Genomic DNA, 15,299 nt, shown 5'->3' on the forward strand with positions numbered 1-15,299 from the left:
TTTCCCAACTTGGCACCGCCAAGGTCAAGAGGGTTGAGCGTGCCATTAGAGATCGCCTACGGCCACATCACCCTGAAAGCGCCCGATCTCGTCTGATCTCGGAGGCTAAGCAGGGTCGGGCCTGGTTAGTACCTGGATGGGAGACCGCCTGGGAATACCAGGTGCCGTAGGCTTCTTTTTTTTGGGGGCGTTCTTGACTTGCCCTGTTTTTTCTCCTCGTTTCCCATCTTGGCGCCGCCAAGGTCAAGAGGGTTGAGCGTGCCGTTAGAGATCGCCTACGGCCACATCACCCTGAAAGCGCCCGATCTCGTCTGATCTCGGAGGCTAAGCAGGGTCGGGCCTGGTTAGTACCTGGATGGGAGACCGCCTGGGAATACCAGGTGCCGTAGGCTTCTTTTTTTTGGGGGCGTTCTGGACTTGCCCTGTTTTTTTTCCTCGTTTCCCATCTTGGCGCCGCCAAGGTCAAGAGGGTTGAGCGTGCCGTTAGAGATCGCCTACGGCCACATCACCCTGAAAGCGCCCGATCTCGTCTGATCTCGGAGGCTAAGCAGGGTCGGGCCTGGTTAGTACCTGGATGGGAGACCGCCTGGGAATACCAGGTGCCGTAGGCTTCTTTTTTTTGGGGGCGTTCTGGACTTGCCCTGTTTTTTTTCCTCGTTTCCCATCTTGGCGCCGCCAAGGTCAAGAGGGTTGAGCGTGCCGTTAGAGATCGCCTACGGCCACATCACCCTGAAAGCGCCCGATCTCGTCTGATCTCGGAGGCTAAGCAGGGTCGGGCCTGGTTAGTACCTGGATGGGAGACCGCCTGGGAATACCAGGTGCCGTAGGCTTCTTTTTTTTGGGGGCGTTCTGGACTTGCCCTGTTTTTTTTCCTCGTTTCCCATCTTGGCGCCGCCAAGGTCAAGAGGGTTGAGCGTGCCGTTAGAGATCGCCTACGGCCACATCACCCTGAAAGCGCCCGATCTCGTCTGATCTCGGAGGCTAAGCAGGGTCGGGCCTGGTTAGTACCTGGATGGGAGACCGCCTGGGAATACCAGGTGCCGTAGGCTTCTTTTTTTTGGGGGCGTTCTGGACTTGCCCTGTTTTTTTTCCTCGTTTCCCATCTTGGCGCCGCCAAGGTCAAGAGGGTTGAGCGTGCCGTTAGAGATCGCCTACGGCCACATCACCCTGAAAGCGCCCGATCTCGTCTGATCTCGGAGGCTAAGCAGGGTCGGGCCTGGTTAGTACCTGGATGGGAGACCGCCTGGGAATACCAGGTGCCGTAGGCTTCTTTTTTTCTTGGAGTTCTGGACTTGCCCTGTTTTTTTCCTCGTTTCCCAACTTGGCACCGCCAAGGTCAAGAGGGTTGAGCGTGCCATTAGAGATCGCCTACGGCCACATCACCCTGAAAGCGCCCGATCTCGTCTGATCTCGGAGGCTAAGCAGGGTCGGGCCTGGTTAGTACCTGGATGGGAGACCGCCTGGGAATACCAGGTGCCGTAGGCTTCTTTTTTTTGGGGGCGTTCTTGACTTGCCCTGTTTTTTCTCCTCGTTTCCCATCTTGGCGCCGCCAAGGTCAAGAGGGTTGAGCGTGCCGTTAGAGATCGCCTACGGCCACATCACCCTGAAAGCGCCCGATCTCGTCTGATCTCGGAGGCTAAGCAGGGTCGGGCCTGGTTAGTACCTGGATGGGAGACCGCCTGGGAATACCAGGTGCCGTAGGCTTCTTTTTTTCTTGGAGTTCTGGACTTGCCCTGTTTTTTTTCCTCGTTTCCCATCTTGGCGCCGCCAAGGTCAAGAGGGTTGAGCGTGCCGTTAGAGATCGCCTACGGCCACATCACCCTGAAAGCGCCCGATCTCGTCTGATCTCGGAGGCTAAGCAGGGTCGGGCCTGGTTAGTACCTGGATGGGAGACCGCCTGGGAATACCAGGTGCCGTAGGCTTCTTTTTTTCTTGGAGTTCTGGACTTGCCCTGTTTTTTTCCTCGTTTCCCAACTTGGCACCGCCAAGGTCAAGAGGGTTGAGCGTGCCATTAGAGATCGCCTACGGCCACATCACCCTGAAAGCGCCCGATCTCGTCTGATCTCGGAGGCTAAGCAGGGTCGGGCCTGGTTAGTACCTGGATGGGAGACCGCCTGGGAATACCAGGTGCCGTAGGCTTCTTTTTTTTGGGGGCGTTCTTGACTTGCCCTGTTTTTTCTCCTCGTTTCCCATCTTGGCGCCGCCAAGGTCAAGAGGGTTGAGCGTGCCGTTAGAGATCGCCTACGGCCACATCACCCTGAAAGCGCCCGATCTCGTCTGATCTCGGAGGCTAAGCAGGGTCGGGCCTGGTTAGTACCTGGATGGGAGACCGCCTGGGAATACCAGGTGCCGTAGGCTTCTTTTTTTTGGGGGCGTTCTGGACTTGCCCTGTTTTTTTTCCTCGTTTCCCATCTTGGCGCCGCCAAGGTCAAGAGGGTTGAGCGTGCCGTTAGAGATCGCCTACGGCCACATCACCCTGAAAGCGCCCGATCTCGTCTGATCTCGGAGGCTAAGCAGGGTCGGGCCTGGTTAGTACCTGGATGGGAGACCGCCTGGGAATACCAGGTGCCGTAGGCTTCTTTTTTTTGGGGGCGTTCTGGACTTGCCCTGTTTTTTTTCCTCGTTTCCCATCTTGGCGCCGCCAAGGTCAAGAGGGTTGAGCGTGCCGTTAGAGATCGCCTACGGCCACATCACCCTGAAAGCGCCCGATCTCGTCTGATCTCGGAGGCTAAGCAGGGTCGGGCCTGGTTAGTACCTGGATGGGAGACCGCCTGGGAATACCAGGTGCCGTAGGCTTCTTTTTTTTGGGGGCGTTCTGGACTTGCCCTGTTTTTTTTCCTCGTTTCCCATCTTGGCGCCGCCAAGGTCAAGAGGGTTGAGCGTGCCGTTAGAGATCGCCTACGGCCACATCACCCTGAAAGCGCCCGATCTCGTCTGATCTCGGAGGCTAAGCAGGGTCGGGCCTGGTTAGTACCTGGATGGGAGACCGCCTGGGAATACCAGGTGCCGTAGGCTTCTTTTTTTCTTGGAGTTCTGGACTTGCCCTGTTTTTTTCCTCGTTTCCCAACTTGGCACCGCCAAGGTCAAGAGGGTTGAGCGTGCCATTAGAGATCGCCTACGGCCACATCACCCTGAAAGCGCCCGATCTCGTCTGATCTCGGAGGCTAAGCAGGGTCGGGCCTGGTTAGTACCTGGATGGGAGACCGCCTGGGAATACCAGGTGCCGTAGGCTTCTTTTTTTTGGGGGCGTTCTTGACTTGCCCTGTTTTTTCTCCTCGTTTCCCATCTTGGCGCCGCCAAGGTCAAGAGGGTTGAGCGTGCCGTTAGAGATCGCCTACGGCCACATCACCCTGAAAGCGCCCGATCTCGTCTGATCTCGGAGGCTAAGCAGGGTCGGGCCTGGTTAGTACCTGGATGGGAGACCGCCTGGGAATACCAGGTGCCGTAGGCTTCTTTTTTTCTTGGAGTTCTGGACTTGCCCTGTTTTTTTTCCTCGTTTCCCATCTTGGCGCCGCCAAGGTCAAGAGGGTTGAGCGTGCCGTTAGAGATCGCCTACGGCCACATCACCCTGAAAGCGCCCGATCTCGTCTGATCTCGGAGGCTAAGCAGGGTCGGGCCTGGTTAGTACCTGGATGGGAGACCGCCTGGGAATACCAGGTGCCGTAGGCTTCTTTTTTTCTTGGAGTTCTGGACTTGCCCTGTTTTTTTCCTCGTTTCCCAACTTGGCACCGCCAAGGTCAAGAGGGTTGAGCGTGCCATTAGAGATCGCCTACGGCCACATCACCCTGAAAGCGCCCGATCTCGTCTGATCTCGGAGGCTAAGCAGGGTCGGGCCTGGTTAGTACCTGGATGGGAGACCGCCTGGGAATACCAGGTGCCGTAGGCTTCTTTTTTTTGGGGGCGTTCTTGACTTGCCCTGTTTTTTCTCCTCGTTTCCCATCTTGGCGCCGCCAAGGTCAAGAGGGTTGAGCGTGCCGTTAGAGATCGCCTACGGCCACATCACCCTGAAAGCGCCCGATCTCGTCTGATCTCGGAGGCTAAGCAGGGTCGGGCCTGGTTAGTACCTGGATGGGAGACCGCCTGGGAATACCAGGTGCCGTAGGCTTCTTTTTTTTGGGGGCGTTCTGGACTTGCCCTGTTTTTTTTCCTCGTTTCCCATCTTGGCGCCGCCAAGGTCAAGAGGGTTGAGCGTGCCGTTAGAGATCGCCTACGGCCACATCACCCTGAAAGCGCCCGATCTCGTCTGATCTCGGAGGCTAAGCAGGGTCGGGCCTGGTTAGTACCTGGATGGGAGACCGCCTGGGAATACCAGGTGCCGTAGGCTTCTTTTTTTTGGGGGCGTTCTGGACTTGCCCTGTTTTTTTTCCTCGTTTCCCATCTTGGCGCCGCCAAGGTCAAGAGGGTTGAGCGTGCCGTTAGAGATCGCCTACGGCCACATCACCCTGAAAGCGCCCGATCTCGTCTGATCTCGGAGGCTAAGCAGGGTCGGGCCTGGTTAGTACCTGGATGGGAGACCGCCTGGGAATACCAGGTGCCGTAGGCTTCTTTTTTTCTTGGAGTTCTGGACTTGCCCTGTTTTTTTCCTCGTTTCCCAACTTGGCACCGCCAAGGTCAAGAGGGTTGAGCGTGCCATTAGAGATCGCCTACGGCCACATCACCCTGAAAGCGCCCGATCTCGTCTGATCTCGGAGGCTAAGCAGGGTCGGGCCTGGTTAGTACCTGGATGGGAGACCGCCTGGGAATACCAGGTGCCGTAGGCTTCTTTTTTTTGGGGGCGTTCTTGACTTGCCCTGTTTTTTCTCCTCGTTTCCCATCTTGGCGCCGCCAAGGTCAAGAGGGTTGAGCGTGCCGTTAGAGATCGCCTACGGCCACATCACCCTGAAAGCGCCCGATCTCGTCTGATCTCGGAGGCTAAGCAGGGTCGGGCCTGGTTAGTACCTGGATGGGAGACCGCCTGGGAATACCAGGTGCCGTAGGCTTCTTTTTTTCTTGGAGTTCTGGACTTGCCCTGTTTTTTCTCCTCGTTTCCCATCTTGGCGCCGCCAAGGTCAAGAGGGTTGAGCGTGCCGTTAGAGATCGCCTACGGCCACATCACCCTGAAAGCGCCCGATCTCGTCTGATCTCGGAGGCTAAGCAGGGTCGGGCCTGGTTAGTACCTGGATGGGAGACCGCCTGGGAATACCAGGTGCCGTAGGCTTCTTTTTTTCTTGGAGTTCTGGACTTGCCCTGTTTTTTTCCTCGTTTCCCAACTTGGCACCGCCAAGGTCAAGAGGGTTGAGCGTGCCATTAGAGATCGCCTACGGCCACATCACCCTGAAAGCGCCCGATCTCGTCTGATCTCGGAGGCTAAGCAGGGTCGGGCCTGGTTAGTACCTGGATGGGAGACCGCCTGGGAATACCAGGTGCCGTAGGCTTCTTTTTTTTGGGGGCGTTCTTGACTTGCCCTGTTTTTTCTCCTCGTTTCCCATCTTGGCGCCGCCAAGGTCAAGAGGGTTGAGCGTGCCGTTAGAGATCGCCTACGGCCACATCACCCTGAAAGCGCCCGATCTCGTCTGATCTCGGAGGCTAAGCAGGGTCGGGCCTGGTTAGTACCTGGATGGGAGACCGCCTGGGAATACCAGGTGCCGTAGGCTTCTTTTTTTCTTGGAGTTCTGGACTTGCCCTGTTTTTTTTCCTCGTTTCCCATCTTGGCGCCGCCAAGGTCAAGAGGGTTGAGCGTGCCGTTAGAGATCGCCTACGGCCACATCACCCTGAAAGCGCCCGATCTCGTCTGATCTCGGAGGCTAAGCAGGGTCGGGCCTGGTTAGTACCTGGATGGGAGACCGCCTGGGAATACCAGGTGCCGTAGGCTTCTTTTTTTTGGGGGCGTTCTGGACTTGCCCTGTTTTTTTTCCTCGTTTCCCATCTTGGCGCCGCCAAGGTCAAGAGGGTTGAGCGTGCCGTTAGAGATCGCCTACGGCCACATCACCCTGAAAGCGCCCGATCTCGTCTGATCTCGGAGGCTAAGCAGGGTCGGGCCTGGTTAGTACCTGGATGGGAGACCGCCTGGGAATACCAGGTGCCGTAGGCTTCTTTTTTTTGGGGGCGTTCTGGACTTGCCCTGTTTTTTTTCCTCGTTTCCCATCTTGGCGCCGCCAAGGTCAAGAGGGTTGAGCGTGCCGTTAGAGATCGCCTACGGCCACATCACCCTGAAAGCGCCCGATCTCGTCTGATCTCGGAGGCTAAGCAGGGTCGGGCCTGGTTAGTACCTGGATGGGAGACCGCCTGGGAATACCAGGTGCCGTAGGCTTCTTTTTTTTGGGGGCGTTCTGGACTTGCCCTGTTTTTTTTCCTCGTTTCCCATCTTGGCGCCGCCAAGGTCAAGAGGGTTGAGCGTGCCATTAGAGATCGCCTACGGCCACATCACCCTGAAAGCGCCCGATCTCGTCTGATCTCGGAGGCTAAGCAGGGTCGGGCCTGGTTAGTACCTGGATGGGAGACCGCCTGGGAATACCAGGTGCCGTAGGCTTCTTTTTTTTGGGGGCGTTCTTGACTTGCCCTGTTTTTTCTCCTCGTTTCCCATCTTGGCGCCGCCAAGGTCAAGAGGGTTGAGCGTGCCGTTAGAGATCGCCTACGGCCACATCACCCTGAAAGCGCCCGATCTCGTCTGATCTCGGAGGCTAAGCAGGGTCGGGCCTGGTTAGTACCTGGATGGGAGACCGCCTGGGAATACCAGGTGCCGTAGGCTTCTTTTTTTCTTGGAGTTCTGGACTTGCCCTGTTTTTTTTCCTCGTTTCCCATCTTGGCGCCGCCAAGGTCAAGAGGGTTGAGCGTGCCGTTAGAGATCGCCTACGGCCACATCACCCTGAAAGCGCCCGATCTCGTCTGATCTCGGAGGCTAAGCAGGGTCGGGCCTGGTTAGTACCTGGATGGGAGACCGCCTGGGAATACCAGGTGCCGTAGGCTTCTTTTTTTCTTGGAGTTCTGGACTTGCCCTGTTTTTTTCCTCGTTTCCCAACTTGGCACCGCCAAGGTCAAGAGGGTTGAGCGTGCCATTAGAGATCGCCTACGGCCACATCACCCTGAAAGCGCCCGATCTCGTCTGATCTCGGAGGCTAAGCAGGGTCGGGCCTGGTTAGTACCTGGATGGGAGACCGCCTGGGAATACCAGGTGCCGTAGGCTTCTTTTTTTTGGGGGCGTTCTTGACTTGCCCTGTTTTTTCTCCTCGTTTCCCATCTTGGCGCCGCCAAGGTCAAGAGGGTTGAGCGTGCCGTTAGAGATCGCCTACGGCCACATCACCCTGAAAGCGCCCGATCTCGTCTGATCTCGGAGGCTAAGCAGGGTCGGGCCTGGTTAGTACCTGGATGGGAGACCGCCTGGGAATACCAGGTGCCGTAGGCTTCTTTTTTTTGGGGGCGTTCTGGACTTGCCCTGTTTTTTTTCCTCGTTTCCCATCTTGGCGCCGCCAAGGTCAAGAGGGTTGAGCGTGCCGTTAGAGATCGCCTACGGCCACATCACCCTGAAAGCGCCCGATCTCGTCTGATCTCGGAGGCTAAGCAGGGTCGGGCCTGGTTAGTACCTGGATGGGAGACCGCCTGGGAATACCAGGTGCCGTAGGCTTCTTTTTTTTGGGGGCGTTCTGGACTTGCCCTGTTTTTTTTCCTCGTTTCCCATCTTGGCGCCGCCAAGGTCAAGAGGGTTGAGCGTGCCGTTAGAGATCGCCTACGGCCACATCACCCTGAAAGCGCCCGATCTCGTCTGATCTCGGAGGCTAAGCAGGGTCGGGCCTGGTTAGTACCTGGATGGGAGACCGCCTGGGAATACCAGGTGCCGTAGGCTTCTTTTTTTTGGGGGCGTTCTGGACTTGCCCTGTTTTTTTTCCTCGTTTCCCATCTTGGCGCCGCCAAGGTCAAGAGGGTTGAGCGTGCCGTTAGAGATCGCCTACGGCCACATCACCCTGAAAGCGCCCGATCTCGTCTGATCTCGGAGGCTAAGCAGGGTCGGGCCTGGTTAGTACCTGGATGGGAGACCGCCTGGGAATACCAGGTGCCGTAGGCTTCTTTTTTTTGGGGGCGTTCTGGACTTGCCCTGTTTTTTTTCCTCGTTTCCCATCTTGGCGCCGCCAAGGTCAAGAGGGTTGAGCGTGCCGTTAGAGATCGCCTACGGCCACATCACCCTGAAAGCGCCCGATCTCGTCTGATCTCGGAGGCTAAGCAGGGTCGGGCCTGGTTAGTACCTGGATGGGAGACCGCCTGGGAATACCAGGTGCCGTAGGCTTCTTTTTTTCTTGGAGTTCTGGACTTGCCCTGTTTTTTTCCTCGTTTCCCAACTTGGCACCGCCAAGGTCAAGAGGGTTGAGCGTGCCATTAGAGATCGCCTACGGCCACATCACCCTGAAAGCGCCCGATCTCGTCTGATCTCGGAGGCTAAGCAGGGTCGGGCCTGGTTAGTACCTGGATGGGAGACCGCCTGGGAATACCAGGTGCCGTAGGCTTCTTTTTTTTGGGGGCGTTCTTGACTTGCCCTGTTTTTTCTCCTCGTTTCCCATCTTGGCGCCGCCAAGGTCAAGAGGGTTGAGCGTGCCGTTAGAGATCGCCTACGGCCACATCACCCTGAAAGCGCCCGATCTCGTCTGATCTCGGAGGCTAAGCAGGGTCGGGCCTGGTTAGTACCTGGATGGGAGACCGCCTGGGAATACCAGGTGCCGTAGGCTTCTTTTTTTCTTGGAGTTCTGGACTTGCCCTGTTTTTTTTCCTCGTTTCCCATCTTGGCGCCGCCAAGGTCAAGAGGGTTGAGCGTGCCGTTAGAGATCGCCTACGGCCACATCACCCTGAAAGCGCCCGATCTCGTCTGATCTCGGAGGCTAAGCAGGGTCGGGCCTGGTTAGTACCTGGATGGGAGACCGCCTGGGAATACCAGGTGCCGTAGGCTTCTTTTTTTCTTGGAGTTCTGGACTTGCCCTGTTTTTTTCCTCGTTTCCCAACTTGGCACCGCCAAGGTCAAGAGGGTTGAGCGTGCCATTAGAGATCGCCTACGGCCACATCACCCTGAAAGCGCCCGATCTCGTCTGATCTCGGAGGCTAAGCAGGGTCGGGCCTGGTTAGTACCTGGATGGGAGACCGCCTGGGAATACCAGGTGCCGTAGGCTTCTTTTTTTTGGGGGCGTTCTTGACTTGCCCTGTTTTTTCTCCTCGTTTCCCATCTTGGCGCCGCCAAGGTCAAGAGGGTTGAGCGTGCCGTTAGAGATCGCCTACGGCCACATCACCCTGAAAGCGCCCGATCTCGTCTGATCTCGGAGGCTAAGCAGGGTCGGGCCTGGTTAGTACCTGGATGGGAGACCGCCTGGGAATACCAGGTGCCGTAGGCTTCTTTTTTTCTTGGAGTTCTGGACTTGCCCTGTTTTTTTTCCTCGTTTCCCATCTTGGCGCCGCCAAGGTCAAGAGGGTTGAGCGTGCCGTTAGAGATCGCCTACGGCCACATCACCCTGAAAGCGCCCGATCTCGTCTGATCTCGGAGGCTAAGCAGGGTCGGGCCTGGTTAGTACCTGGATGGGAGACCGCCTGGGAATACCAGGTGCCGTAGGCTTCTTTTTTTCTTGGAGTTCTGGACTTGCCCTGTTTTTTTCCTCGTTTCCCAACTTGGCACCGCCAAGGTCAAGAGGGTTGAGCGTGCCATTAGAGATCGCCTACGGCCACATCACCCTGAAAGCGCCCGATCTCGTCTGATCTCGGAGGCTAAGCAGGGTCGGGCCTGGTTAGTACCTGGATGGGAGACCGCCTGGGAATACCAGGTGCCGTAGGCTTCTTTTTTTTGGGGGCGTTCTTGACTTGCCCTGTTTTTTCTCCTCGTTTCCCATCTTGGCGCCGCCAAGGTCAAGAGGGTTGAGCGTGCCGTTAGAGATCGCCTACGGCCACATCACCCTGAAAGCGCCCGATCTCGTCTGATCTCGGAGGCTAAGCAGGGTCGGGCCTGGTTAGTACCTGGATGGGAGACCGCCTGGGAATACCAGGTGCCGTAGGCTTCTTTTTTTTGGGGGCGTTCTGGACTTGCCCTGTTTTTTTTCCTCGTTTCCCATCTTGGCGCCGCCAAGGTCAAGAGGGTTGAGCGTGCCGTTAGAGATCGCCTACGGCCACATCACCCTGAAAGCGCCCGATCTCGTCTGATCTCGGAGGCTAAGCAGGGTCGGGCCTGGTTAGTACCTGGATGGGAGACCGCCTGGGAATACCAGGTGCCGTAGGCTTCTTTTTTTTGGGGGCGTTCTGGACTTGCCCTGTTTTTTTTCCTCGTTTCCCATCTTGGCGCCGCCAAGGTCAAGAGGGTTGAGCGTGCCGTTAGAGATCGCCTACGGCCACATCACCCTGAAAGCGCCCGATCTCGTCTGATCTCGGAGGCTAAGCAGGGTCGGGCCTGGTTAGTACCTGGATGGGAGACCGCCTGGGAATACCAGGTGCCGTAGGCTTCTTTTTTTTGGGGGCGTTCTGGACTTGCCCTGTTTTTTTTCCTCGTTTCCCATCTTGGCGCCGCCAAGGTCAAGAGGGTTGAGCGTGCCGTTAGAGATCGCCTACGGCCACATCACCCTGAAAGCGCCCGATCTCGTCTGATCTCGGAGGCTAAGCAGGGTCGGGCCTGGTTAGTACCTGGATGGGAGACCGCCTGGGAATACCAGGTGCCGTAGGCTTCTTTTTTTCTTGGAGTTCTGGACTTGCCCTGTTTTTTTCCTCGTTTCCCAACTTGGCACCGCCAAGGTCAAGAGGGTTGAGCGTGCCATTAGAGATCGCCTACGGCCACATCACCCTGAAAGCGCCCGATCTCGTCTGATCTCGGAGGCTAAGCAGGGTCGGGCCTGGTTAGTACCTGGATGGGAGACCGCCTGGGAATACCAGGTGCCGTAGGCTTCTTTTTTTTGGGGGCGTTCTTGACTTGCCCTGTTTTTTCTCCTCGTTTCCCATCTTGGCGCCGCCAAGGTCAAGAGGGTTGAGCGTGCCGTTAGAGATCGCCTACGGCCACATCACCCTGAAAGCGCCCGATCTCGTCTGATCTCGGAGGCTAAGCAGGGTCGGGCCTGGTTAGTACCTGGATGGGAGACCGCCTGGGAATACCAGGTGCCGTAGGCTTCTTTTTTTCTTGGAGTTCTGGACTTGCCCTGTTTTTTCTCCTCGTTTCCCATCTTGGCGCCGCCAAGGTCAAGAGGGTTGAGCGTGCCGTTAGAGATCGCCTACGGCCACATCACCCTGAAAGCGCCCGATCTCGTCTGATCTCGGAGGCTAAGCAGGGTCGGGCCTGGTTAGTACCTGGATGGGAGACCGCCTGGGAATACCAGGTGCCGTAGGCTTCTTTTTTTCTTGGAGTTCTGGACTTGCCCTGTTTTTTTCCTCGTTTCCCAACTTGGCACCGCCAAGGTCAAGAGGGTTGAGCGTGCCATTAGAGATCGCCTACGGCCACATCACCCTGAAAGCGCCCGATCTCGTCTGATCTCGGAGGCTAAGCAGGGTCGGGCCTGGTTAGTACCTGGATGGGAGACCGCCTGGGAATACCAGGTGCCGTAGGCTTCTTTTTTTTGGGGGCGTTCTTGACTTGCCCTGTTTTTTCTCCTCGTTTCCCATCTTGGCGCCGCCAAGGTCAAGAGGGTTGAGCGTGCCGTTAGAGATCGCCTACGGCCACATCACCCTGAAAGCGCCCGATCTCGTCTGATCTCGGAGGCTAAGCAGGGTCGGGCCTGGTTAGTACCTGGATGGGAGACCGCCTGGGAATACCAGGTGCCGTAGGCTTCTTTTTTTTGGGGGCGTTCTGGACTTGCCCTGTTTTTTTTCCTCGTTTCCCATCTTGGCGCCGCCAAGGTCAAGAGGGTTGAGCGTGCCGTTAGAGATCGCCTACGGCCACATCACCCTGAAAGCGCCCGATCTCGTCTGATCTCGGAGGCTAAGCAGGGTCGGGCCTGGTTAGTACCTGGATGGGAGACCGCCTGGGAATACCAGGTGCCGTAGGCTTCTTTTTTTTGGGGGCGTTCTGGACTTGCCCTGTTTTTTTTCCTCGTTTCCCATCTTGGCGCCGCCAAGGTCAAGAGGGTTGAGCGTGCCGTTAGAGATTGCCTACGGCCACATCACCCTGAAAGCGCCCGATCTCGTCTGATCTCGGAGGCTAAGCAGGGTCGGGCCTGGTTAGTACCTGGATGGGAGACCGCCTGGGAATACCAGGTGCCGTAGGCTTCTTTTTTTTGGGGGCGTTCTGGACTTGCCCTGTTTTTTTTCCTCGTTTCCCATCTTGGCGCCGCCAAGGTCAAGAGGGTTGAGCGTGCCGTTAGAGATCGCCTACGGCCACATCACCCTGAAAGCGCCCGATCTCGTCTGATCTCGGAGGCTAAGCAGGGTCGGGCCTGGTTAGTACCTGGATGGGAGACCGCCTGGGAATACCAGGTGCCGTAGGCTTCTTTTTTTTGGGGGCGTTCTGGACTTGCCCTGTTTTTTTTCCTCGTTTCCCATCTTGGCGCCGCCAAGGTCAAGAGGGTTGAGCGTGCCGTTAGAGATCGCCTACGGCCACATCACCCTGAAAGCGCCCGATCTCGTCTGATCTCGGAGGCTAAGCAGGGTCGGGCCTGGTTAGTACCTGGATGGGAGACCGCCTGGGAATACCAGGTGCCGTAGGCTTCTTTTTTTCTTGGAGTTCTGGACTTGCCCTGTTTTTTTCCTCGTTTCCCAACTTGGCACCGCCAAGGTCAAGAGGGTTGAGCGTGCCATTAGAGATCGCCTACGGCCACATCACCCTGAAAGCGCCCGATCTCGTCTGATCTCGGAGGCTAAGCAGGGTCGGGCCTGGTTAGTACCTGGATGGGAGACCGCCTGGGAATACCAGGTGCCGTAGGCTTCTTTTTTTTGGGGGCGTTCTTGACTTGCCCTGTTTTTTCTCCTCGTTTCCCATCTTGGCGCCGCCAAGGTCAAGAGGGTTGAGCGTGCCGTTAGAGATCGCCTACGGCCACATCACCCTGAAAGCGCCCGATCTCGTCTGATCTCGGAGGCTAAGCAGGGTCGGGCCTGGTTAGTACCTGGATGGGAGACCGCCTGGGAATACCAGGTGCCGTAGGCTTCTTTTTTTCTTGGAGTTCTGGACTTGCCCTGTTTTTTTTCCTCGTTTCCCATCTTGGCGCCGCCAAGGTCAAGAGGGTTGAGCGTGCCGTTAGAGATCGCCTACGGCCACATCACCCTGAAAGCGCCCGATCTCGTCTGATCTCGGAGGCTAAGCAGGGTCGGGCCTGGTTAGTACCTGGATGGGAGACCGCCTGGGAATACCAGGTGCCGTAGGCTTCTTTTTTTCTTGGAGTTCTGGACTTGCCCTGTTTTTTTCCTCGTTTCCCAACTTGGCACCGCCAAGGTCAAGAGGGTTGAGCGTGCCATTAGAGATCGCCTACGGCCACATCACCCTGAAAGCGCCCGATCTCGTCTGATCTCGGAGGCTAAGCAGGGTCGGGCCTGGTTAGTACCTGGATGGGAGACCGCCTGGGAATACCAGGTGCCGTAGGCTTCTTTTTTTTGGGGGCGTTCTTGACTTGCCCTGTTTTTTCTCCTCGTTTCCCATCTTGGCGCCGCCAAGGTCAAGAGGGTTGAGCGTGCCGTTAGAGATCGCCTACGGCCACATCACCCTGAAAGCGCCCGATCTCGTCTGATCTCGGAGGCTAAGCAGGGTCGGGCCTGGTTAGTACCTGGATGGGAGACCGCCTGGGAATACCAGGTGCCGTAGGCTTCTTTTTTTTGGGGGCGTTCTGGACTTGCCCTGTTTTTTTTCCTCGTTTCCCATCTTGGCGCCGCCAAGGTCAAGAGGGTTGAGCGTGCCGTTAGAGATCGCCTACGGCCACATCACCCTGAAAGCGCCCGATCTCGTCTGATCTCGGAGGCTAAGCAGGGTCGGGCCTGGTTAGTACCTGGATGGGAGACCGCCTGGGAATACCAGGTGCCGTAGGCTTCTTTTTTTTGGGGGCGTTCTGGACTTGCCCTGTTTTTTTTCCTCGTTTCCCATCTTGGCGCCGCCAAGGTCAAGAGGGTTGAGCGTGCCGTTAGAGATCGCCTACGGCCACATCACCCTGAAAGCGCCCGATCTCGTCTGATCTCGGAGGCTAAGCAGGGTCGGGCCTGGTTAGTACCTGGATGGGAGACCGCCTGGGAATACCAGGTGCCGTAGGCTTCTTTTTTTTGGGGGCGTTCTGGACTTGCCCTGTTTTTTTTCCTCGTTTCCCATCTTGGCGCCGCCAAGGTCAAGAGGGTTGAGCGTGCCGTTAGAGATCGCCTACGGCCACATCACCCTGAAAGCGCCCGATCTCGTCTGATCTCGGAGGCTAAGCAGGGTCGGGCCTGGTTAGTACCTGGATGGGAGACCGCCTGGGAATACCAGGTGCCGTAGGCTTCTTTTTTTCTTGGAGTTCTGGACTTGCCCTGTTTTTTTCCTCGTTTCCCAACTTGGCACCGCCAAGGTCAAGAGGGTTGAGCGTGCCATTAGAGATCGCCTACGGCCACATCACCCTGAAAGCGCCCGATCTCGTCTGATCTCGGAGGCTAAGCAGGGTCGGGCCTGGTTAGTACCTGGATGGGAGACCGCCTGGGAATACCAGGTGCCGTAGGCTTCTTTTTTTTGGGGGCGTTCTTGACTTGCCCTGTTTTTTCTCCTCGTTTCCCATCTTGGCGCCGCCAAGGTCAAGAGGGTTGAGCGTGCCGTTAGAGATCGCCTACGGCCACATCACCCTGAAAGCGCCCGATCTCGTCTGATCTCGGAGGCTAAGCAGGGTCGGGCCTGGTTAGTACCTGGATGGGAGACCGCCTGGGAATACCAGGTGCCGTAGGCTGCTTTTTTTCTTGGAGTTCTGGACTTGCCCTGTTTTTTTTCCTCGTTTCCCATCTTGGCGCCGCCAAGGTCAAGAGGGTTGAGCGTGCCGTTAGAGATCGCCTACGGCCACATCACCCTGAAAGCGCCCGATCTCGTCTGATCTCGGAGGCTAAGCAGGGTCGGGCCTGGTTAGTACCTGGATGGGAGACCGCCTGGGAATACCAGGTGCCGTAGGCTTCTTTTTTTCTTGGAGTTCTGGACTTGCCCTGTTTTTTTCCTCGTTTCCCAACTTGGCACCGCCAAGGTCAAGAGGGTTGAGCGTGCCATTAGAGATCGCCTACGGCCACATCACCCTGAAAGCGCCCGATCTCGTCTGATCTCGGAGGCTAAGCAGGGTCGGGCCTGGTTAGTACCTGGATGGGAGACCGCCTGGGAATACCAGGTGCCGTAGGCTTCTTTTTTTTGGGGGCGTTCTTGACTTGCCCTGTTTTTTCTCCTCGTTTCCCATCTT

At 57.0% G+C, this 15,299-nt stretch overlaps 70 non-coding genes across 70 annotated transcripts; all 70 read left to right on the forward strand.

Annotated features, from left to right (window-relative positions):
* The first annotated feature begins 54 nt into the window (after positions 1-54).
* LOC141119700 (5S ribosomal RNA) lies at positions 55-173 on the forward strand. Its single transcript, XR_012239034.1, has one exon. It is a non-coding gene; the product is annotated as a 5S ribosomal RNA (ribosomal RNA).
* A 100-nt stretch (positions 174-273) lies between these two features.
* LOC141119701 (5S ribosomal RNA) lies at positions 274-392 on the forward strand. The gene has a single exon (XR_012239035.1). It is a non-coding gene; the product is annotated as a 5S ribosomal RNA (ribosomal RNA).
* A 100-nt stretch (positions 393-492) lies between these two features.
* On the forward strand, positions 493-611 carry LOC141119702 (5S ribosomal RNA). The gene has a single exon (XR_012239036.1). It is a non-coding gene; the product is annotated as a 5S ribosomal RNA (ribosomal RNA).
* Positions 612-711: 100 nt separating this feature from the next.
* Positions 712-830, forward strand: LOC141119703 (5S ribosomal RNA). Its single transcript, XR_012239037.1, has one exon. It is a non-coding gene; the product is annotated as a 5S ribosomal RNA (ribosomal RNA).
* A 100-nt stretch (positions 831-930) lies between these two features.
* LOC141119704 (5S ribosomal RNA) lies at positions 931-1,049 on the forward strand. The gene has a single exon (XR_012239038.1). It is a non-coding gene; the product is annotated as a 5S ribosomal RNA (ribosomal RNA).
* A 100-nt stretch (positions 1,050-1,149) lies between these two features.
* On the forward strand, positions 1,150-1,268 carry LOC141119705 (5S ribosomal RNA). The gene has a single exon (XR_012239039.1). It is a non-coding gene; the product is annotated as a 5S ribosomal RNA (ribosomal RNA).
* A 98-nt stretch (positions 1,269-1,366) lies between these two features.
* On the forward strand, positions 1,367-1,485 carry LOC141119706 (5S ribosomal RNA). The gene has a single exon (XR_012239040.1). It is a non-coding gene; the product is annotated as a 5S ribosomal RNA (ribosomal RNA).
* A 100-nt stretch (positions 1,486-1,585) lies between these two features.
* Positions 1,586-1,704, forward strand: LOC141119707 (5S ribosomal RNA). Its single transcript, XR_012239041.1, has one exon. It is a non-coding gene; the product is annotated as a 5S ribosomal RNA (ribosomal RNA).
* Positions 1,705-1,803: 99 nt separating this feature from the next.
* LOC141119708 (5S ribosomal RNA) lies at positions 1,804-1,922 on the forward strand. The gene has a single exon (XR_012239042.1). It is a non-coding gene; the product is annotated as a 5S ribosomal RNA (ribosomal RNA).
* A 98-nt stretch (positions 1,923-2,020) lies between these two features.
* LOC141119710 (5S ribosomal RNA) lies at positions 2,021-2,139 on the forward strand. Its single transcript, XR_012239044.1, has one exon. It is a non-coding gene; the product is annotated as a 5S ribosomal RNA (ribosomal RNA).
* A 100-nt stretch (positions 2,140-2,239) lies between these two features.
* LOC141119711 (5S ribosomal RNA) lies at positions 2,240-2,358 on the forward strand. Its single transcript, XR_012239045.1, has one exon. It is a non-coding gene; the product is annotated as a 5S ribosomal RNA (ribosomal RNA).
* Positions 2,359-2,458: 100 nt separating this feature from the next.
* On the forward strand, positions 2,459-2,577 carry LOC141119712 (5S ribosomal RNA). Its single transcript, XR_012239046.1, has one exon. It is a non-coding gene; the product is annotated as a 5S ribosomal RNA (ribosomal RNA).
* Positions 2,578-2,677: 100 nt separating this feature from the next.
* LOC141119713 (5S ribosomal RNA) lies at positions 2,678-2,796 on the forward strand. Its single transcript, XR_012239047.1, has one exon. It is a non-coding gene; the product is annotated as a 5S ribosomal RNA (ribosomal RNA).
* A 100-nt stretch (positions 2,797-2,896) lies between these two features.
* Positions 2,897-3,015, forward strand: LOC141119714 (5S ribosomal RNA). Its single transcript, XR_012239048.1, has one exon. It is a non-coding gene; the product is annotated as a 5S ribosomal RNA (ribosomal RNA).
* A 98-nt stretch (positions 3,016-3,113) lies between these two features.
* Positions 3,114-3,232, forward strand: LOC141119715 (5S ribosomal RNA). The gene has a single exon (XR_012239049.1). It is a non-coding gene; the product is annotated as a 5S ribosomal RNA (ribosomal RNA).
* A 100-nt stretch (positions 3,233-3,332) lies between these two features.
* Positions 3,333-3,451, forward strand: LOC141119716 (5S ribosomal RNA). The gene has a single exon (XR_012239050.1). It is a non-coding gene; the product is annotated as a 5S ribosomal RNA (ribosomal RNA).
* A 99-nt stretch (positions 3,452-3,550) lies between these two features.
* Positions 3,551-3,669, forward strand: LOC141119717 (5S ribosomal RNA). Its single transcript, XR_012239051.1, has one exon. It is a non-coding gene; the product is annotated as a 5S ribosomal RNA (ribosomal RNA).
* A 98-nt stretch (positions 3,670-3,767) lies between these two features.
* LOC141119718 (5S ribosomal RNA) lies at positions 3,768-3,886 on the forward strand. The gene has a single exon (XR_012239052.1). It is a non-coding gene; the product is annotated as a 5S ribosomal RNA (ribosomal RNA).
* Positions 3,887-3,986: 100 nt separating this feature from the next.
* Positions 3,987-4,105, forward strand: LOC141119719 (5S ribosomal RNA). The gene has a single exon (XR_012239053.1). It is a non-coding gene; the product is annotated as a 5S ribosomal RNA (ribosomal RNA).
* Positions 4,106-4,205: 100 nt separating this feature from the next.
* Positions 4,206-4,324, forward strand: LOC141119721 (5S ribosomal RNA). Its single transcript, XR_012239055.1, has one exon. It is a non-coding gene; the product is annotated as a 5S ribosomal RNA (ribosomal RNA).
* A 100-nt stretch (positions 4,325-4,424) lies between these two features.
* Positions 4,425-4,543, forward strand: LOC141119722 (5S ribosomal RNA). The gene has a single exon (XR_012239056.1). It is a non-coding gene; the product is annotated as a 5S ribosomal RNA (ribosomal RNA).
* Positions 4,544-4,641: 98 nt separating this feature from the next.
* Positions 4,642-4,760, forward strand: LOC141119723 (5S ribosomal RNA). Its single transcript, XR_012239057.1, has one exon. It is a non-coding gene; the product is annotated as a 5S ribosomal RNA (ribosomal RNA).
* Positions 4,761-4,860: 100 nt separating this feature from the next.
* On the forward strand, positions 4,861-4,979 carry LOC141119724 (5S ribosomal RNA). The gene has a single exon (XR_012239058.1). It is a non-coding gene; the product is annotated as a 5S ribosomal RNA (ribosomal RNA).
* A 99-nt stretch (positions 4,980-5,078) lies between these two features.
* On the forward strand, positions 5,079-5,197 carry LOC141119725 (5S ribosomal RNA). Its single transcript, XR_012239059.1, has one exon. It is a non-coding gene; the product is annotated as a 5S ribosomal RNA (ribosomal RNA).
* Positions 5,198-5,295: 98 nt separating this feature from the next.
* On the forward strand, positions 5,296-5,414 carry LOC141119726 (5S ribosomal RNA). Its single transcript, XR_012239060.1, has one exon. It is a non-coding gene; the product is annotated as a 5S ribosomal RNA (ribosomal RNA).
* Positions 5,415-5,514: 100 nt separating this feature from the next.
* Positions 5,515-5,633, forward strand: LOC141119727 (5S ribosomal RNA). The gene has a single exon (XR_012239061.1). It is a non-coding gene; the product is annotated as a 5S ribosomal RNA (ribosomal RNA).
* A 99-nt stretch (positions 5,634-5,732) lies between these two features.
* Positions 5,733-5,851, forward strand: LOC141119728 (5S ribosomal RNA). The gene has a single exon (XR_012239062.1). It is a non-coding gene; the product is annotated as a 5S ribosomal RNA (ribosomal RNA).
* A 100-nt stretch (positions 5,852-5,951) lies between these two features.
* Positions 5,952-6,070, forward strand: LOC141119729 (5S ribosomal RNA). The gene has a single exon (XR_012239063.1). It is a non-coding gene; the product is annotated as a 5S ribosomal RNA (ribosomal RNA).
* Positions 6,071-6,170: 100 nt separating this feature from the next.
* Positions 6,171-6,289, forward strand: LOC141119730 (5S ribosomal RNA). Its single transcript, XR_012239064.1, has one exon. It is a non-coding gene; the product is annotated as a 5S ribosomal RNA (ribosomal RNA).
* Positions 6,290-6,389: 100 nt separating this feature from the next.
* On the forward strand, positions 6,390-6,508 carry LOC141119732 (5S ribosomal RNA). The gene has a single exon (XR_012239066.1). It is a non-coding gene; the product is annotated as a 5S ribosomal RNA (ribosomal RNA).
* Positions 6,509-6,608: 100 nt separating this feature from the next.
* On the forward strand, positions 6,609-6,727 carry LOC141119733 (5S ribosomal RNA). The gene has a single exon (XR_012239067.1). It is a non-coding gene; the product is annotated as a 5S ribosomal RNA (ribosomal RNA).
* A 99-nt stretch (positions 6,728-6,826) lies between these two features.
* On the forward strand, positions 6,827-6,945 carry LOC141119734 (5S ribosomal RNA). The gene has a single exon (XR_012239068.1). It is a non-coding gene; the product is annotated as a 5S ribosomal RNA (ribosomal RNA).
* A 98-nt stretch (positions 6,946-7,043) lies between these two features.
* LOC141119735 (5S ribosomal RNA) lies at positions 7,044-7,162 on the forward strand. Its single transcript, XR_012239069.1, has one exon. It is a non-coding gene; the product is annotated as a 5S ribosomal RNA (ribosomal RNA).
* Positions 7,163-7,262: 100 nt separating this feature from the next.
* Positions 7,263-7,381, forward strand: LOC141119736 (5S ribosomal RNA). Its single transcript, XR_012239070.1, has one exon. It is a non-coding gene; the product is annotated as a 5S ribosomal RNA (ribosomal RNA).
* A 100-nt stretch (positions 7,382-7,481) lies between these two features.
* LOC141119738 (5S ribosomal RNA) lies at positions 7,482-7,600 on the forward strand. Its single transcript, XR_012239072.1, has one exon. It is a non-coding gene; the product is annotated as a 5S ribosomal RNA (ribosomal RNA).
* Positions 7,601-7,700: 100 nt separating this feature from the next.
* LOC141119739 (5S ribosomal RNA) lies at positions 7,701-7,819 on the forward strand. Its single transcript, XR_012239073.1, has one exon. It is a non-coding gene; the product is annotated as a 5S ribosomal RNA (ribosomal RNA).
* Positions 7,820-7,919: 100 nt separating this feature from the next.
* On the forward strand, positions 7,920-8,038 carry LOC141119740 (5S ribosomal RNA). Its single transcript, XR_012239074.1, has one exon. It is a non-coding gene; the product is annotated as a 5S ribosomal RNA (ribosomal RNA).
* Positions 8,039-8,138: 100 nt separating this feature from the next.
* On the forward strand, positions 8,139-8,257 carry LOC141119741 (5S ribosomal RNA). Its single transcript, XR_012239075.1, has one exon. It is a non-coding gene; the product is annotated as a 5S ribosomal RNA (ribosomal RNA).
* Positions 8,258-8,355: 98 nt separating this feature from the next.
* On the forward strand, positions 8,356-8,474 carry LOC141119742 (5S ribosomal RNA). Its single transcript, XR_012239076.1, has one exon. It is a non-coding gene; the product is annotated as a 5S ribosomal RNA (ribosomal RNA).
* A 100-nt stretch (positions 8,475-8,574) lies between these two features.
* LOC141119744 (5S ribosomal RNA) lies at positions 8,575-8,693 on the forward strand. The gene has a single exon (XR_012239078.1). It is a non-coding gene; the product is annotated as a 5S ribosomal RNA (ribosomal RNA).
* A 99-nt stretch (positions 8,694-8,792) lies between these two features.
* Positions 8,793-8,911, forward strand: LOC141119745 (5S ribosomal RNA). Its single transcript, XR_012239079.1, has one exon. It is a non-coding gene; the product is annotated as a 5S ribosomal RNA (ribosomal RNA).
* A 98-nt stretch (positions 8,912-9,009) lies between these two features.
* On the forward strand, positions 9,010-9,128 carry LOC141119746 (5S ribosomal RNA). Its single transcript, XR_012239080.1, has one exon. It is a non-coding gene; the product is annotated as a 5S ribosomal RNA (ribosomal RNA).
* Positions 9,129-9,228: 100 nt separating this feature from the next.
* On the forward strand, positions 9,229-9,347 carry LOC141119747 (5S ribosomal RNA). Its single transcript, XR_012239081.1, has one exon. It is a non-coding gene; the product is annotated as a 5S ribosomal RNA (ribosomal RNA).
* A 99-nt stretch (positions 9,348-9,446) lies between these two features.
* Positions 9,447-9,565, forward strand: LOC141119748 (5S ribosomal RNA). Its single transcript, XR_012239082.1, has one exon. It is a non-coding gene; the product is annotated as a 5S ribosomal RNA (ribosomal RNA).
* A 98-nt stretch (positions 9,566-9,663) lies between these two features.
* LOC141119749 (5S ribosomal RNA) lies at positions 9,664-9,782 on the forward strand. Its single transcript, XR_012239083.1, has one exon. It is a non-coding gene; the product is annotated as a 5S ribosomal RNA (ribosomal RNA).
* Positions 9,783-9,882: 100 nt separating this feature from the next.
* On the forward strand, positions 9,883-10,001 carry LOC141119750 (5S ribosomal RNA). The gene has a single exon (XR_012239084.1). It is a non-coding gene; the product is annotated as a 5S ribosomal RNA (ribosomal RNA).
* A 100-nt stretch (positions 10,002-10,101) lies between these two features.
* Positions 10,102-10,220, forward strand: LOC141119751 (5S ribosomal RNA). The gene has a single exon (XR_012239085.1). It is a non-coding gene; the product is annotated as a 5S ribosomal RNA (ribosomal RNA).
* A 100-nt stretch (positions 10,221-10,320) lies between these two features.
* Positions 10,321-10,439, forward strand: LOC141119752 (5S ribosomal RNA). Its single transcript, XR_012239086.1, has one exon. It is a non-coding gene; the product is annotated as a 5S ribosomal RNA (ribosomal RNA).
* A 100-nt stretch (positions 10,440-10,539) lies between these two features.
* LOC141119753 (5S ribosomal RNA) lies at positions 10,540-10,658 on the forward strand. The gene has a single exon (XR_012239087.1). It is a non-coding gene; the product is annotated as a 5S ribosomal RNA (ribosomal RNA).
* A 98-nt stretch (positions 10,659-10,756) lies between these two features.
* On the forward strand, positions 10,757-10,875 carry LOC141119755 (5S ribosomal RNA). Its single transcript, XR_012239089.1, has one exon. It is a non-coding gene; the product is annotated as a 5S ribosomal RNA (ribosomal RNA).
* Positions 10,876-10,975: 100 nt separating this feature from the next.
* On the forward strand, positions 10,976-11,094 carry LOC141119756 (5S ribosomal RNA). The gene has a single exon (XR_012239090.1). It is a non-coding gene; the product is annotated as a 5S ribosomal RNA (ribosomal RNA).
* Positions 11,095-11,193: 99 nt separating this feature from the next.
* Positions 11,194-11,312, forward strand: LOC141119757 (5S ribosomal RNA). Its single transcript, XR_012239091.1, has one exon. It is a non-coding gene; the product is annotated as a 5S ribosomal RNA (ribosomal RNA).
* Positions 11,313-11,410: 98 nt separating this feature from the next.
* Positions 11,411-11,529, forward strand: LOC141119758 (5S ribosomal RNA). The gene has a single exon (XR_012239092.1). It is a non-coding gene; the product is annotated as a 5S ribosomal RNA (ribosomal RNA).
* A 100-nt stretch (positions 11,530-11,629) lies between these two features.
* LOC141119759 (5S ribosomal RNA) lies at positions 11,630-11,748 on the forward strand. Its single transcript, XR_012239093.1, has one exon. It is a non-coding gene; the product is annotated as a 5S ribosomal RNA (ribosomal RNA).
* Positions 11,749-11,848: 100 nt separating this feature from the next.
* LOC141119760 (5S ribosomal RNA) lies at positions 11,849-11,967 on the forward strand. The gene has a single exon (XR_012239094.1). It is a non-coding gene; the product is annotated as a 5S ribosomal RNA (ribosomal RNA).
* A 100-nt stretch (positions 11,968-12,067) lies between these two features.
* On the forward strand, positions 12,068-12,186 carry LOC141119761 (5S ribosomal RNA). The gene has a single exon (XR_012239095.1). It is a non-coding gene; the product is annotated as a 5S ribosomal RNA (ribosomal RNA).
* A 100-nt stretch (positions 12,187-12,286) lies between these two features.
* On the forward strand, positions 12,287-12,405 carry LOC141119762 (5S ribosomal RNA). The gene has a single exon (XR_012239096.1). It is a non-coding gene; the product is annotated as a 5S ribosomal RNA (ribosomal RNA).
* Positions 12,406-12,505: 100 nt separating this feature from the next.
* LOC141119763 (5S ribosomal RNA) lies at positions 12,506-12,624 on the forward strand. Its single transcript, XR_012239097.1, has one exon. It is a non-coding gene; the product is annotated as a 5S ribosomal RNA (ribosomal RNA).
* Positions 12,625-12,722: 98 nt separating this feature from the next.
* Positions 12,723-12,841, forward strand: LOC141119764 (5S ribosomal RNA). The gene has a single exon (XR_012239098.1). It is a non-coding gene; the product is annotated as a 5S ribosomal RNA (ribosomal RNA).
* Positions 12,842-12,941: 100 nt separating this feature from the next.
* On the forward strand, positions 12,942-13,060 carry LOC141119766 (5S ribosomal RNA). The gene has a single exon (XR_012239100.1). It is a non-coding gene; the product is annotated as a 5S ribosomal RNA (ribosomal RNA).
* Positions 13,061-13,159: 99 nt separating this feature from the next.
* LOC141119767 (5S ribosomal RNA) lies at positions 13,160-13,278 on the forward strand. The gene has a single exon (XR_012239101.1). It is a non-coding gene; the product is annotated as a 5S ribosomal RNA (ribosomal RNA).
* Positions 13,279-13,376: 98 nt separating this feature from the next.
* On the forward strand, positions 13,377-13,495 carry LOC141119768 (5S ribosomal RNA). The gene has a single exon (XR_012239102.1). It is a non-coding gene; the product is annotated as a 5S ribosomal RNA (ribosomal RNA).
* A 100-nt stretch (positions 13,496-13,595) lies between these two features.
* Positions 13,596-13,714, forward strand: LOC141119769 (5S ribosomal RNA). The gene has a single exon (XR_012239103.1). It is a non-coding gene; the product is annotated as a 5S ribosomal RNA (ribosomal RNA).
* A 100-nt stretch (positions 13,715-13,814) lies between these two features.
* Positions 13,815-13,933, forward strand: LOC141119770 (5S ribosomal RNA). The gene has a single exon (XR_012239104.1). It is a non-coding gene; the product is annotated as a 5S ribosomal RNA (ribosomal RNA).
* Positions 13,934-14,033: 100 nt separating this feature from the next.
* Positions 14,034-14,152, forward strand: LOC141119771 (5S ribosomal RNA). The gene has a single exon (XR_012239105.1). It is a non-coding gene; the product is annotated as a 5S ribosomal RNA (ribosomal RNA).
* Positions 14,153-14,252: 100 nt separating this feature from the next.
* Positions 14,253-14,371, forward strand: LOC141119772 (5S ribosomal RNA). The gene has a single exon (XR_012239106.1). It is a non-coding gene; the product is annotated as a 5S ribosomal RNA (ribosomal RNA).
* A 98-nt stretch (positions 14,372-14,469) lies between these two features.
* On the forward strand, positions 14,470-14,588 carry LOC141119773 (5S ribosomal RNA). Its single transcript, XR_012239107.1, has one exon. It is a non-coding gene; the product is annotated as a 5S ribosomal RNA (ribosomal RNA).
* A 100-nt stretch (positions 14,589-14,688) lies between these two features.
* On the forward strand, positions 14,689-14,807 carry LOC141119774 (5S ribosomal RNA). Its single transcript, XR_012239108.1, has one exon. It is a non-coding gene; the product is annotated as a 5S ribosomal RNA (ribosomal RNA).
* Positions 14,808-14,906: 99 nt separating this feature from the next.
* On the forward strand, positions 14,907-15,025 carry LOC141119775 (5S ribosomal RNA). Its single transcript, XR_012239109.1, has one exon. It is a non-coding gene; the product is annotated as a 5S ribosomal RNA (ribosomal RNA).
* A 98-nt stretch (positions 15,026-15,123) lies between these two features.
* On the forward strand, positions 15,124-15,242 carry LOC141119777 (5S ribosomal RNA). Its single transcript, XR_012239111.1, has one exon. It is a non-coding gene; the product is annotated as a 5S ribosomal RNA (ribosomal RNA).
* Positions 15,243-15,299: the final 57 nt, after the last annotated feature.

This window comes from Aquarana catesbeiana, linkage group LG13, assembly GCF_042186555.1.
Source record: "Aquarana catesbeiana isolate 2022-GZ linkage group LG13, ASM4218655v1, whole genome shotgun sequence".
NCBI lineage: Eukaryota > Metazoa > Chordata > Amphibia > Anura > Ranidae > Aquarana > Aquarana catesbeiana.